The sequence below is a fragment of the Mastigoproctus giganteus genome, chromosome 11, assembly GCF_048544385.1.
Source record: "Mastigoproctus giganteus isolate SK-2022 chromosome 11, ASM4854438v1, whole genome shotgun sequence".
In the NCBI taxonomy this organism is placed as follows: Eukaryota; Metazoa; Arthropoda; class Arachnida; order Uropygi; family Thelyphonidae; genus Mastigoproctus; species Mastigoproctus giganteus.
In genome coordinates, this window is record NC_143585.1 from 3,581,875 (window position 1) to 3,598,345 (window position 16,471).

The following is a 16,471-nucleotide window of genomic DNA, read 5'->3' on the forward strand; positions in this document are numbered from 1 at the left end:
GCCTGAATTGTAATGAGGTTACCACCTCCAATTCCTATTGCAATTGTAATGCCCATACATATATCCACAACATGTTTTGAACAATACTGAAGAACCAATATTCTGCAAAAGCAGCAACGTAGTTTATCTTTTAACCTGTCGAACCTGTAATATGAAATATGCAAGACAAACTGGAAATAAGCTCCACCTCAGGCTTAACCTGCATAGGTCAGATATCAAGAATTATGATAACTGCAACATCCATAACTCCGAACAAGAAATAGAGTACAATCACTTCCACACACATTTTACAGATACCTATTACTTATTACAGATATCTGTAAATTTATATTTCCATCCTAGCACAAATACCGGAGCCTAATGTCCAAAATCAACAGGAAGAATTATTCATGTTAAAAAAAACTCTATCCCTATGGACTTAACAATAAGTTCAGTCATAATATCATCACGAATAATATTACAGATATTTGCATACTTGACAAATTTCAAGTTACCAAAGACCTAAATACATCCAGACCTTATAGGAAACACAAACCCAATAGTACTAACATTACTATGCAAAAATACAAGCTAGGTGACTTTAAACATACTATATCTGAATGGGACAACTGTCAGTTCAGCATACAGAAGATTCATGATCTGCTATTTTGTACTAAACATAGCATCCTAAAAATTCTTTACAGATTCATACTCGCCTTCAATTTCACATCTAAACATTTACTTGACCTTATTACAGATATCTGTAAATGAAAATTCAACATCAAGCTGACCAGCCATAATAATAATACTACCATCATTTTTAAATGTAATACTTGCATGGACAATTTCAATATTAACGATGTGCATTAATAAATCTACTGGCCTACTTCCAGATGGCTGCCGAAATTTGAACATTATTTCCAGATTCAGATACATTAAACCTATCTGAAACAAATTATAAGCTAGGTGTTTGTAATTACAAACACCCAGCAACTAACTTGGATAAATTTAATCTTGAACCCATTTCCAATGGATGTATTTGCCATCAGGCCAATTTCCAATTATTTATTGATACACGCTTTGGCCATATCATAACAGGCAATTTAGATATTATAACAATATTATATTATAACATGATGCTTCTGAGTTCCTAACAAAGAACTCAGAAGCATCATGTCTTATGGCTTCAAATATAGCCCATACTTTAAAATCAACTTTAAATCTTTCAGAAAACATTTATACCATGGCTTTCTTAACTTGTTTTAAGCTCTCTTACCATCACAACATCCCCATTGAAGTCTCCTAACTATGGATTAATTCAGTATTAACTGTGATGCTACAACATTATAAATCATTGCCACATGTACAACCATCAGCAGGATTAATTTATTTTTCCACATTAAAACAACAATTGGAGGACCTGCATAAACATTTTATCATCACTCCTGTTGATAAAGCCTCCTGCAATTATGCCATAATCTGTAAAGACTTATTTCCAAACATTAAATGCAGAACTAAATTCCAGTGCCACCTAAAGTCCATCACTAACAACAGCAGTATCATTACAAAGAAGTTAATTTGCTTTCAGCAAGAAACTTAAAATCAGCTTTAATAACTACAAATTTCCTTATATTTATTTCATACCCAAGTTCCACAAAAACCCTACAGGCTTTAGGTTTATTACTTCCTGCAAATACAGACCCATAAACCTGGCAAAACTTTGGAAAGCCTCCTGAAACCTATCATGGACATCCTTCCTGATAGTAGAATAATTAATAACAATATACCAGTTAGTAATGCTCTGAACACTGACAACATCTTTCATGTGCAAACTTTTGACTTAAATACTCTATTCACCAGCATAGACCTAACCAACTTAAAATTGGTCCTGAATGAAATTTACAATAACTACAAACATATTATTGGTTGTAATTCAGTTTATTGGAACAATCTCGTTAATCTCTTCATCTCCAATAACTACATTTTTGATGGCAAATCTGTGTACTTGCAAACCAAAGGTACCCCTGTGGGTAGCCCCACTAGCTGTCTCTTAGTAACCTATACTGGTCTGAGACCTCTCTACCCTCAGACATAAAACTTTACAGATATATTGATGACTTATTAGTATTGAAATACACTACATTTATAGAGGGCTTTGCTGGTATTTGCCCTTCAGAACTTACTCTGGAGAAAACAAATAATAATGACTTTTCAGCCAATTACTTAGACCTGGATATCAGTATTAACAGCCCTCATACTATAATCAACATATATAATAAAAGAAATGCTTTTAGCTTTAATGTAGTCAGTTTTCCCATTGGCACTCTAACATTTCTAAAAAGGTACATGCTAATATAATACCCTCCCAATGCATCAGAATTGCAATAGCACAGTCTCTTTTCTGAAAACATCAAACTACTCCATAATAAATTGCTATGCAATAATTTCCATGCAGCTTTCCTCTACCATCATTTCAAAAAAGCATTAAATATTAAAAAATTCAAAAAAACTTATAAACTACAACTTTGATATAAACAACACATTTGCTGTTTGATTACATATTACTTTCAGGCCTGTACATAATGTATAGTTATATACCCTCTAGCCTGTCATGTCTCATGGTGTAGAAAGCTTGTGCCCACAGATTGTGCAAACTTTTGAGCAAGGGGTATTGTGTTTGCACAGGGGTATTGTGTTTTCTTATGTCCTGCTTGCTGTTTTGTTAAGTTTTGTCGTTATTTTAATTTCAAGTTTTGTTCCTTTTACATTTCCTTAATACCAATACTGACTTAAACACCAGGCATTTGTCCAGACATCTGTCCACAGGACAACCCAAGCACAACTATATTCCCCCTTCTTCCAATTGCTTTCTACTGTCCTTAATTACTACAACTTATTTCTCTTGTGCAATTAGGCTGGCCAAAAGCAATATCGAGATGCTATTGCTCCTTTTTTCTTCTTAAACAAAGTTTAGTGTCTTTTCTACACTACCTTGTTAGTCATTGATTTTCCCTTTGCTGGCACTTTGCCTCATCTGTTTAATTGCTTACTTACCTGGCGCCTCCGTAGCCAGGTGGGCAGGAGCAACAGTGCTGTGTGTAGCACACGCTTCTTGATTAGACCGGGGTTCGAGCCCGTGCCCACCAAATACAGAGGATGCGGAAAGGTTGTTATTGTTATTTGTTGTTATTTGGTTTTTAGGAGCATTAGCAGCTAAGGCCATATTGCTCTGGGGATATGCGGTGGTCATTTCTTGACCTTTCCGCATCCTCCGTATTTGGTGGATGCGGAAAGGTCAGGGAATGACACAGCATATCCTCGGAGCAATATGGCCTTAGTTGCTAATGCTCCTAAAAAACCAAATAACAAGTTTACTTCCCTGTCACACTGATACGGTTCACTTAGACGATTTCACACATTCTCCCCCCACTCGGGTTTACTTCAACTGATATAAATATACTGTACAGAGAAGTATGAGCTTTCATCTTTGGGTCTCTACTATTGCTATAATCACCACACACAGCTAGTTTCACCGATTCTGGTCCAAGCACACAGTAAGTTGGCATTAACCTGACTTTATTCCATAATCTACAGTTACTTTGTTTAAATTTTCTACTGTATTTTTTTCTTTTTGAATTAAAACTTTCAATAATTTTTCCTTTAACAAGATTTAATTGGCATTATTTTAGCTTTTTAACTCTATTTTATATTTATATACTTATTTTTATTTATGTTTGAATTTTATTCCTCCCTTTTGGTCTTTGTCGGGTCAGCTATGATGTATATGTTGTGTATCATAACAGAAACAGACCCTGCTTATTGCAGTGACTCCTACAGTTTTGGCTGCCGACCCTTTGAAGAAGTAGTTAAAGCCCTAGGGCCCACTACTTTAGGTACCATCATTATTATTTTCATGTTAATCTAATTTCATGTTATCTCTTTTACCTTGCCAGCATTCTCAATTTTTTCCATAATAATTACAATTGACAGGGCAGCACCCCCTACCCAATACACTGAAACCAAACATTTTTTTTATTATATTTTTTTTATTATTGAAAACCCCAAACATGAGAGGTATTAGAACGTATAGTACTTAGTACCATGCTTGGGTTGGAGGTTGAGAAGACGAAAGAAGATATTTGTTGACATTAGACTTGAATTTCTGTAGACTGTAATTTTCAGGAAATACATATGAAGGAAGGTTGTTCCAGAAAATGGCAGTTGAATGAATAAATGAGGAAGATGAAAGTTGGTTCCGTGGGTTTGAAGTTGGACAGTAAATGGATGTTGGCAGCTCGTGTTTGGACTGTTTTGAAAGAGAGAGCGAGAATTATAAAGCCAATTCAGAAGAACAGTACCCATGGAAGTATCTATAGAAAAGGCATGCAGCAGAAACAGTACATCTATGAGACAGCGAGTGGAGAGACTCTGTTAGAGAGGAGTCATTAATTAACCTAACTGCCCTCTTCTGAATGGAATCTAGAAGCCTGAGAGAGGTTTTGGGGGCCCCAGATGTGGGAACAATATTTTATGGTAGGGTGGATTTGCGATTTGTACAGAGTGAACAGCTGTTTGAAAGAAAAGTAATGCCGAGAGCGAAAGAGAAAAGCAAGTTTTTTAGATGCAGAGGAAGCAATATTTGTAATGTGCTTGTGCCAAGAGAGATTAGAAGATAGGGTAATCCCCAAAAGAGATATCACACAGGTTGTCCATGCTGGTTATCGGTGTCGGAAAAAACGAGAGCATTTAAAAATCTTTCTAATTTTCTTGTTTTGTATAAAAATTATAAAAATACCTGGATGGATGTTTGTTTTCTGAAATTGGTTTATATATATTTTTAAAATTAAATCTTATTTAATTTAATCGTAAGGTAAGATTAAATTTATTTATTAAATAAATAAATTTTAAAATAAAAATAAATTTTATTGGAAAAATTATCCAGAAGAGGTCTGACATCGATTATTCCAGATAACTGACGCTCTACTGTGTGTATATATGTCTTGTGTCTCTGTGTTGGGCATCTCAGCAAAGCCAGTCATGTACACAAATTAACTCTTCCTACCTTTTGATTAAGAAGCACACCGAATCTAAGGTACTTCATCCAGTTGACGTATTTGGCCAGTGTAACATTGAGCCAGTTTGGTGTGACATCAGCACTGTAGAAAACAAAAATGAGAGCAGCAGTATGTTATAGACCAAATGACAGCAATGAATGTAATGAAAAAAACTATACTGACAAATAGAAGGGGCTAGTAAATCTAAATGTTTTATAATGGAAAATTCTGGGCTCCAGGCTACAGCATGTGGCGGCTTATTTCCGAAGCTCTTTATAGCAGATTAGTTTTTGAAATATAATTTCGAGGGTTTCTTTTATTTTAATATAGTAATGTAATTAATATATAGTTTGAATTCCTATAGTCACATAGGTTAGTTTATTTTTGGTTTTAGATAAGTATTCGGATGACTACAGCTTAACATTCAGCTGTAGTTATATAAAAATATTGATAGCCTTTGCTATCAATATTTTGCCTGGAAATTCGTAACTTTCGTTGGATAACTTAAATTTAATTTCATGGTTAAAAGTTTTGTCAGCAGTATAATTTCTATACTACTTTGTTAAGTTAAATTGAGTAGTATATTGTAAGTTTTCAATTTGTAAAGTATTTGGAAAGTTAGAGCTTAATTAATATTCAGATAGCTTTTGTTATCGATATTTTGGCAGGAACTTTAAAAACTTTTGTTCAATGGCTTAATTTAACTTGTTTAGTTTAAAGTTTTGTCAACAGTTTAATTTCTGCAAAATTTTGTTTACATAAATTCTTTTTTTTTTTGGCTGATGCTGCATAAGCTTGCTTTCTTGCATCAAATGCCTCTACTAATGCTAATGCTAATTCTGTAATATATTTTAAATTTAAATTTTGTATCTTTCTGAAGTTCAAATTTTACTTAAATAATGATTGCTACAAGAGCCACTTACAGTACAAACTCCAAGGACATCAGGACTCAAACGTAACTGTCTGGAGGGAAGTTAATCAGATCTCATCCTTGTGCACCAGAGAGTATATTGAACCACTGATTATGAGGGCATCTTTGGACTCGTGTGGGGGGTGGATTGCTTTGAATTGGAGAAGTGCCAATGCATCACCAATACATAAAGGTGGTTCTAAGAGTGAAGTTGTTAATGGCAGACTGTTTAGTCTGACTTCAGTGGTAAGGAAAATCTTAGAGGAAATGATTGAATGCAATCCAGGAACATTTAGACTGATAGTTATGGCTTCTGGAGGACTCACAACATGGCTTTGTTAAGGGAACTGTTTAACTAACTTAGTAGGCTATTTTGACAACATTAGTCATGAGCTGGATATAGGGAACAATTTCAACATTGTTTATTTGGAGTTTAACAAAACATTTGACTCAGACATTCACAAGAGGTTATTGTTATAAGCTTGAAAAAGTTGGGATTACTGCTGATTCTAAGATGGATTGCTGGGTGGTTGGCTCCCTCAAGGATCAGTTCTTGGATCACTGTTGTTTCTCATTTTCATAAATGACGTTGACAAAGGGATAGAAAGCGGGATGTAAAAATTTGCAGATGATTGTTTGCTGAGATCGTGTCAGCAAAATTTTTCTGTGGGAATCCTTTATTCCACTCTCCACCTTAAAATTTTGTCCTTTTTTTCTAAACCTTGGTTCTCCAATAAATGTGCTAAGGCTGTTCAAGATAAGAATGTTGCATATCATATTTGGCTTGCATCCAAATGTTCAAGTTTATTTTCTATCTACACCAGAGCTCGCAACAATTATAAAGCAGTTATTATCAGTCCAAACTAGATTTTGAACAGGGTAAGAATAGAAAACTTGCTGCTTGTCCAGAGTAGTCAAGTGTTCTGGTCACTTGCCAAAGATATTGGTCAACTTTTACCCATCTCTACTCCTACTCCTTTCTGAAACCTGATGGTTCTATTGTCACCTCAGCTAAAGATAAAATCAACATTCTAGCATTCTACTTTTTCTTCTAATTCTTCTATTGACGATCTTGGTAAACCACCTCCTGCCAGCCATAACTGCTTCCTGTGATCTTCAGGCAAAAAAACTTTTAGAAGAATTTTGAACAGTCTTGATGCCAAGAAAGCTCCAGTTCCTGATGCTATTTCTGGACTTGTTCTCAAAACTGCTGCTCCTGAGCCTTCTCCAATTCTGTGTCACCTTTTTCTGCTTTCTTATTCCACTGGTGTTTTTTCTTTTGCTTGGATGTTTGATCATATCCAGCCAGTTCCTTAAGATGTGACAATTCCCCCCCCCCATGCAATTACTGTCCTGTTGCACTCACCTCTACCCTTTCTAAAATAATGGAGAAATCCATTAGCCACCAACTTCTAAATTATCTTGAAACCTTCGATCTGATTAATGATTGCTAGTATGGATTTCATCAGTGTCAATGTGCTGGTCATATATTGGCTTTACTCATCTGTGGACAAATTCAGTGGAAAAGGTGGTTTTAGTGTCTCTTGATCATGCTTCCAACTTATGGATTGTCAATTGCTTTTTGTATTTGGGTATCCAGTTTTCTCTCTGACTGCTTGCTGTGGATAATGATAGATGGCTCTCTGTCTTCTAACTCTTCCACTAATGCTTGTCTAGTAATCTGAGTTTCATCTTCAATGACACTTAGCTTACTAGACAAGTTTTGGTCCTTTTTCCCACTCTTCATCTTATATATTAATGACCATCTTTCATTGTTTAGAAATCCTATCCATAGTTATATTGATGATAGCACATTGCATTCCACTTTCCAGTTTGAGAAACCTTACCCTGCACAAACAGCTGCCACGTTTTGTATCCACTACTAATTCCTTAAATGCTGATTTCCAGGTAATTTTCCAGTGGGGAAAAGATAACTTAGTTAACTTCAATCCTTATAATCACTCAAAAAAGAATTTTCCTCCTATGTTTATGTTTGATGACACTCAGATTACTATACAAGGTCACATATCTCAATTAAGGATACTCTGACTTCTAATCTCTTCAGCATAAGCATATCACATATATTGCATCCTGCAGTATGGAGTCCTGCATTGGATTGGGTAATTTTGTGGTTTGCAGGTCATGTATTCTTCCAGTTTTTATAATTAATTCATTGCCATATGATATCAAAAGACTAGAATTAAGTTTCAACAGAAAGAACAGAAAGAAATAGGCGGATAGAAGATGATTTGATGTGGATACTTCAAAGAATAAAAATGTTGGACCTCCACCTGGCAGAATCCAAAATTATATCATAATGGAATTTCTAGTACCAATTTCTGATGAAAAAGATTTTCAATTGTTGAAGTAGTGGGGAAAAATTTTTTTTTCCAAATCTTGCAGCTCTGACTCAGTTTTTCTTGTCATTTCTGGTAGCAGTGTACCCAGTGAAAGATTTTTCTGCAGCTGGATGTATAATTCAAGAAAGAAGAATACAGTTTAACTCAGAAACTGTTCATGATTGTCCTCTTTCTGCATAGCAGAAATGTGTAAAATTGATTGTATCATGAATATATTTTCATTATACCAACTGTGTGGTACTACACTTAAGGTGGTAGAAAATGAAAAAGACCTGGGAGTAATTGTGCAGGCAGATATGAAGTTTTCTGAGCAATGCAGACAGGCTGCCAGAGCAGGTCATGGGGTTTTGTCAATGATATATAGGAATTTTGCTAGCAGGGAAAAGGAGGTGATTATCCCTCTGTATAAGGCAATGGTCAGGCCACGCTTTGAGTACTGCGTACAGGTCTGGAGGCCTCATTTTAGGAAGGATGTAGATTTACTTGGGCGTGTACAGAGAAGGGCAACAAGATTGGTGAGGGGATTGAAGGGATCCTCTTACCAAGCGGCTTAAGTTCTGCAAATTGCAGTGGCTGGAGACTAGGCACCTGCGCGGTGATCTGATTGAGGTGTATAAGGCCTTGAATGGGTTGAACACACTGAATTCTGATGGGATCCTTCCACTTGTTCAGATTACGAACCTAAGGGGGCATAAATTCAAATTAAGAAAAGACAGATGTAGAATAGATGTGCGGAAATTTGCTTTAGCCAGCGGGTGGTTAATTGTTGGAACAAACTTCCATCTGTCGTTGTGGAAGTTGATAGGTTGAATAAATTTGAGGAACTGGACAGGCATTTGGAGGGAATGGTGTGATTTTTTTTTTTTTTTTTTTTTTTTTGTTGGCTGATGCTGCATAAGCTCATACATTTGCTTTCTTGCATCACATGGCACTACTACTACTACTACTACTACTATTTTCTCTAATTTTTTTAAAAAAATTGTGTATTAATGCCAAGAAATACAATTTTTTATGCACAATAAAAATATTAATATTGTCGATTGATTTTTGCATTATTTTAATGTGTAAAATATTTAAGACAAATATTTTTTAATATATCTTTTTTTTTTTTTTTTTTTTTTTTGTTTTGTTTTGCTTGTAGAAACAATGCAGGTCATTTGGCTGTGGTTCCAGTTGCTGTGAATGCAGGTCTGATACAATGAACCCTTGCAGAATTCTACCAGTCTTTTTTTTTTTTTTTTTTTTTGCCAGCATAACAAAAATAAAAATTTTTCATACACCAATAACTGTCTCTACCTAATAGCAGAGCCTAGTTGTTCTTTCCTAGGTATATGAAGCACGTTACAGGGTTTTCATTTTGACTTTAATCCAAGAAACAGTTTTTCTGGAAATGCTAGTTAATGCAGCAGCTTTATTAGCAATAGAATTGATAACTGATTCTCTCCGTGGTCATTTCTTCTTGCAGTTTTTAAAATATTCCGGCGCCTCTGTAGCCTGGTGGGAAGGAGCAGTAGTGCGTAGCACACGCTTCTTGATTAGACCGGGGTTCGAGCCCGTCACCACCAAATACGGAGGATGTGGAAAGGTCAGGGAATGACCACCGCATATCCCGGAGCAATATGGCCTTAGTTGCTAATGCTCCTAAAAACCAAATAACATACATAACCTAATTGGAATTTTTTTTTTTTTTTTTCCCAAATACTGTATAATCTTGCATCATTTGCCACTGCTAATAATATTTTTACGTAACACAGCAACTGTTTCCTCCATAAAATAGACCTTTCAGATTGTAAGGCTAATTGTAAACGTGGCATGTACACATCCATGTATTTATCAATGATATTGATGAAGGTATATCAGGGTTAATTATCAGGGTCTAAGGATGCGGACGATACAAAAATTGGCAGGGTTGTTAATGACAGTAATGATAGTACGTTACTACAATAGGATCTGGAAAAGTTGAGCAGATGGGCAACTGAAGTTTAACATTGACAAATGTAAAGTATTGTATATGGGTAGCAGTAACCCCAGAGTATTAACATTAGCAAGGGCACATGATGCAAGAAAGCAAGCTTATATAGCATCAGCCAAAAAAAAAAAAAAAAAACCCTTATTTCATTCATGCCCTCATTCCAAATGTTTGTCAAGTTCTGCCTTGAATCTATTTAAGCTATCAACTTCTAAAATGACAGATAGAAGTTTGTTCCAGCAATCAACCACCCGCTAGCTAAAGGCAAACTTCCGCACATCTATTCTACAACCGTCTATCCTCAGTTTGAATTTATGCCCTCTCAGGTGATTATTCTGAGCAGGAGGAAGAATCCCATCAGCATTGAGCATGCTCAAACCATTCAAGCCTTTATACACCTCAATCAGATCACCTCGCATGTGCCTAGTCTCCAGACACTGTAATTTGCAAAACTTAAGCCTTTCTTCGTAAGAGCAACCCTTTGTTCTGTTCAGTAATCTTGTTGCCCTTCTCCGTACTCGTTCCAAAAGCTCTACATCCTTCTTAAAATGAGGCCTCCAGACCTGTATACAGTACTGAAGGTGTGGCCTGACCATTGCATTATACAAGGGCATAATCGCCTCCTTATCCCTGCTAGAAAAATTCCTGTATATCGTTGACAAGACACCATGAGCTACTCTTGCAGACCGTCTGCACTGCTCAGAAAACTTCATATCTGCCTCCACAATTACCCCAGGTCCTTTTCATTCTCTACCACTGTCAGTGCGGTACCACAGAGTTGATGCATTACTCTGGGAATACTGCTTCCCATTGGTCCTTGAGGTTGTCACAGACATTCTCTCAGATATGCCAGACAAGCTGTACTTGCTACCTGCGAGTCTAAAATGCTGATGGAACTGATATTCGGGTGACACTCAGTTCAAGTGGTCCCAATTTCGGCGAAGTCCGGGTGGTCTGTGACAGCCAAATCCTCTGTTTGCACCTTCACGATGGTGGGACTATTAGTAATTCTGGGTATAACCTCCATGCTCAAGCACACGGTGGGTGACCACCCAGGTGTGAACCAACGTAAGCAGGGGTCGAGGTGTGGTACCCATACCACATGGACGAATGCCACACCTCTGTGTTACCAGGCAGTACTAGGTGGTAGATGACTCTTGTCAACCGGTAAAATACCACCACTTTGCTTATTGGAGGTTTGAAGTGATGGAACCCATGTTTAGTCTCTAGAGCTAAGTTCCGGTCAACCCTTCCCCATCTCTTCCATCATGCAGTATGAATGATGACTTTTGAGGTTATGATGAACATCGTGGCGAGATCCATTATTCCTTACATTTCGAGGGTACAGCTCTAAAACAGTGTTCACAGGCCGGCCACTAGTTAGTACACCTGCGAGTCTAAAATGCTGATGGAACTGATATTCGGGTGACACTCAGTTCAAGTGGTCCCAATTTCGGCGAAGTCCGGGTGGTCTGTGACAGCCAAATCCTCTGGTTACACCTTCACGATGGTGGGACTGTTAGTAATTCTGGGTATAACCTCCATGCTCAAGCACACGGTGGGTGACCACCCAGGTGTGAACCAACGTAAGCAGGGGTCGAGGTGTGGTACCCATACCACATGGACGAATGCCACACCTCTGTGTTACCAGGCAGTACTAGGTGGTAGATGACTCTTGTCAACCGGTGAAATACCACCACTTTGCTTATTGGAGGTTTGAAGTGATGGAACCCATGTTTAGTCTCTAGAGCTAAGTTCCGGTCAACCCTTCCCCATCTCTTCCATCATGCAGTATGAATAATGACTTTTGAGATTATGATGAACATCTTGGCGAGATCCATTATTCCTTACATTTCGAGGGTACAGCTCTAAAACAGTGTTCACAGGCCGGCCACTAGTTAGTACACCGGACCGAGCCTATTGGTAACTCTCTAGGAGGCTTCCGGATCAGCTAGTGTATAATCTTGCTACATCTACTCTGCCACATAGTGACTGGAGGGAGTCCGAGTAGCGTGGGTGCAGGGGGCACTGTCGAGGCCACGTTATGTCAAGGATCTACGTATATTCTTACCATGTGTACGCGATATCCAAAAATTTCATTACTTCATACAGCATGTCCCACCCTTACTATTGAATACACCATGAATTGTCAAACTAATAGAGCAAGCTTATCTGCGAAAAGATCTAAACCTCCCAAGCACTTCCTAATTCATTTCACAAATATACGTGGTCTCAATTCTAATCTCAACGATGTCCATTTCCACTTGCAGTCTACCAAACTCCCATGTACTTTTCTGACAGAATCTCAGTTATTGGTTGATTCAACTACTGCTCATCTCAGATGCCCAAATTATTCGCTGTATGATTCCTTTCGCCTCAAAGGTGGTATTTGTGCATATGTCCATTCTGATATTCCCTGTCAGAGACTTGGCAATTTGGAATCTCCTCTCTTTGATCTTCTCTGGCTTAAAATCTCTCTACCTCATTGTGTCAAATTCATCTGTTGTCTCTACCGTTCTCCCAACTCCACTAATCACTTGGAGCTCTTTGACTTCCTCTCTTTGCAACTTGACTTTCTCCAGTCCAACTTTCCTAACAGTGAGGTAATTTTCCTTGGTGATTTTAATGTTCACAACTCCAGCTGGCTACCGTTTTCTAGTCATACCGACCCAACTGGTTGAGATGCTGAGGCTTTTGGAATTACTAATGACCTTGCACAGATCGTTCATTTACCTACAAGAATACCGGACAATCCCTAATCATACAGCCAATACGCTTGATCTTTTTCTCACAAACAACCCTTCTAAGTACATGGTCGAAGTGAGAGGTCCTTTAGGCACTTCAGATCACAACTTGGTGATTGTCTCTTCTCCAATGGAACCTTTATTTCATGGGTATTCCCAACCTCGTGTTGTTTGGCATTACAAGAATGCAAAATGGGATGACCTGTGATACTTCTTTTCTTCTTTTCCCTGGTCCTATTACTGTTTCAAAAGTTCTGATGTCAACGTTTGCTCAGATCGTGTCAGTGAAATTATTCTTGCAAGAATGGAATCCTTTATCCCACACTCCACTTTAAAATCTCATCCTTTATCTAAACCTTGGTTTTCCAATAAATGTGCTAAGGCTGTTCAAGAGAAGAATGTTGCATATCGCAATTGGCTTGTTTCTAATTCTTTAGTTTCATTTTCTGCCTACATCAAAGCTTGCAACAATTGTAAAGCAGTTATTAACCAGTCCAAACTAGAGTTTGAACAGGCTAAGAGTAGAAAACTTGCTTCTTGCCCTAATAGTAGCCGAGCATACTGGTCTCTTGCCAAAGCTATTGGCCGCAACTTTTGTCCATCTCTGCTCCCACCTCTTTCCAAACCAGATGGTTCTGTTGTCACTTCAGCCAAGGATAAAGCTGACCTGCTAGCATCCCATTTTTCTTCCAGCTCATGTATTAATGAACTTGGTAAAACACCTCCCACCATTTCCAACACGGTCCATTCAATGCCTCCTGTGGTCTTCCGTCAAAAGGATATCAGAAGGATTTTGATGAATCTTGATGCTAAGAAAGCTCCAGGTCCTCATGGTATTTCTCCACTTGTTCTCAAAATCTGTGCTCCTGAACTTACTCCTATTCTTTGCCGCCTTTTTTCACTTTCTTATTCCAAAGGTGTTTTTCCTTCTGCTTGGAAATTTGCTCATATCCAGCCAGTTCCTAAAAAGGGTGACAAATCCCTTCCATCCAATTATCGTCTCATTGCAATTACTTCTACTCTTTTCTAAAGTAATGGAGAAATCAATTAACCGCCACCTCTTAAACTACCTAGAAATCTTCCGTCTGATCAACGATCACCAGTATGGATTCCGCCAGTGTCGATCCACTTATGATATCCTGGCTTATGTTACCCATTTATGGACTACTTCAATGGAAAGGTTCGGTGAAACACAAGTAGTTGCTCTTGACATCTCAAAGGCTTTTGATCGTGTTTCGCATAAAGGTCTTCTAAACAAGCTTCCATCTTATGGTTTGCCAACTGTTTTTAGTAATTGGTTATCCAGTTTTCTCTCTGATCGCTCACTGAGGGTGATGGTAGATGGCTCTCTGTCTTCTAACTTCTCCACTAATGCCGGTGTCCCCCAAGGTTCAGTTCTTTCCCCCACTCTTTTCCTCTTGTATATCAATGACCTTCTTCCATTGACTGGAAATCCTATCCATAGTTTTGCCGATGATAGCACATTGAATTCAGCTTTCCGTTTTGAGAAATCTTGTACTGCTCAATCAGCTTCAACTTCTCGAAAATCTGCTACCAATTCCTTAAATGCCGATCTTCAGGTAATTCTCCAGTGGGGCAAAGACAACTTAGTTGATTTCAACCCTTCTAAAACTCAGTCTTGTCTTATATCTCGCAAAAGTAAGCTCCTATGCTTACCTTTAGGGACACTCCGATTTCTAGGCAAAATGATATCTCTTTTGGGGATTACCCTGACTTCTAATCTCTCTTGGCACAAGCACATTACAAATATTGCTTCTTCTGCATCTAAAAAACTTGGTTTTCTCTTTCGCTCTTGGCGTTACTTTTCTGCCAAACAGCTGTTCACTCTGTACAAATCACAAATATGCCTTATCATGGAATATTGTTCCCACATCTGGGGTGGTGCTCCCAAAACCTCTCTCAGGCTGCTTGATTCCATTCAGAAGAGGGCAGTTAGGTTAATTAATGATTCATCTCTAACAGAGTCTCTCCACTCGCTGTCTCATAGACGCACTGTTTCTGCTGCATGCCTCTTCTACAGATACTTCCATGGGCACTGTTCTTCTGAATTAGCTTCTATAATTCCCGCTCTCTCTTTCAAAACAGTCCGAACAAGTGCCGCCACCAACCAACATCCATTTACTGTCCAACTCCAAACTCACAAAACCAACTTTTCATCTTCCTCGTTTATTCATTCAACTGCCGTTTTCTGAAACAACCTTTGTCCATATGTATTTCCTGAAAATTACAGTCTACAGAAGTTTAAATCCAATGTCAACAAATATCTTCTTTCGTCTTCTCAACCACCAACCCAAGCACGGTACTAAGTACTATAGGTTCTAATACCTCTCATGTATGGGGTTTACAAAAAAAAAAAAAAAAAAAAAAAAAAGTAGTACTTTACATTTGTCAGTGTTAAACTTCATTTGCCACCTCTCAGCCCATCTGTTGCAGCAGTGTACTGTCATTTGTGTCATTTACAACCCTGCCAACCTTCGTATCATCTGCAAACTTGGACATTAAGCCTTATATACCATCATCAATATCATTTATAATTACAGAAAAGAACAATGGACCCAACACTGAACCCTGAGGGACTCCACTAGTAACATTAGTCCACTCTATTGATTACCACTCTCTGTCTTCTCCTACTCAACCATCCCTTTATCCATAGCAGCAATTTGCCTCCAATGCCACACTGCTCCAATTTGTGCAGCAGTCGTCCATGTGCAACAGTATCACAGGCCATTCTAAGATCCAAATATATGATATCAAAGTTATTCTTTACATCCAGTTCCTTTGTGTACGTCATAGTATCCAATCAAATTAGTCAGACAAGACTTCCTCTTAACAAACCCATGCTGTGTCCGAGCTGTAACTGAAGTCTTTTCTAGATGATCCTGCAATGTTTCTTTAACCAGTGCCTCCATTAATTTCCCTGGAACGGAAGTTAAACTAACAGGTCCATAATTACTTGTCCCCCTTTGATCCTCCTTTGTGGATTGGGGTCACATTTGCACACCTGCAGTCCATGGGTACCTCCCCTGTAATGTACCAACTAGGTTGTACTACACTCAGGGTAGTGGAGAATGAAAAGGACCTGGGGGTAATTGTGCAGTCAGATATGAAGTTTTCTGAGCAGTGCAAATAGGCTGAAGAGTAACTGATGGTGTCTTGTCAATGATATACAGGAATTTTGCTAGCAGGGATAAGTGGGGAATTGTTCTCATGTATAAGGCAATGGTTAAGTTTGAGTACTATATACAGGTCTGTAGGCCTTATTTTTGGAAAGAGTACAGAGAAGGGCAACAAGATTGGTGAGCGGAACAAAGGGTTGATGTTACCAAGAAAGGCCTAAGTTCTGCAAATTGCAGCTTCCAGAGACTAGGCACCTGCGAGGTGATCTAATTGGTGTATAATGGAATGAGTAAGCTCAATGCTAATGAGGCTCCTCC

At 38.0% G+C, this 16,471-nt stretch overlaps 1 protein-coding gene across 2 annotated transcripts in view; it reads left to right on the plus strand.

Annotated features, from left to right (window-relative positions):
• muc (dihydrolipoamide S-acetyltransferase muc) overlaps positions 1 to 16,471 on the plus strand; it is a 210,016-nt gene that overhangs the window by 71,246 nt on the left and 122,299 nt on the right. The gene's annotated exons all lie outside the window — the stretch shown is intronic.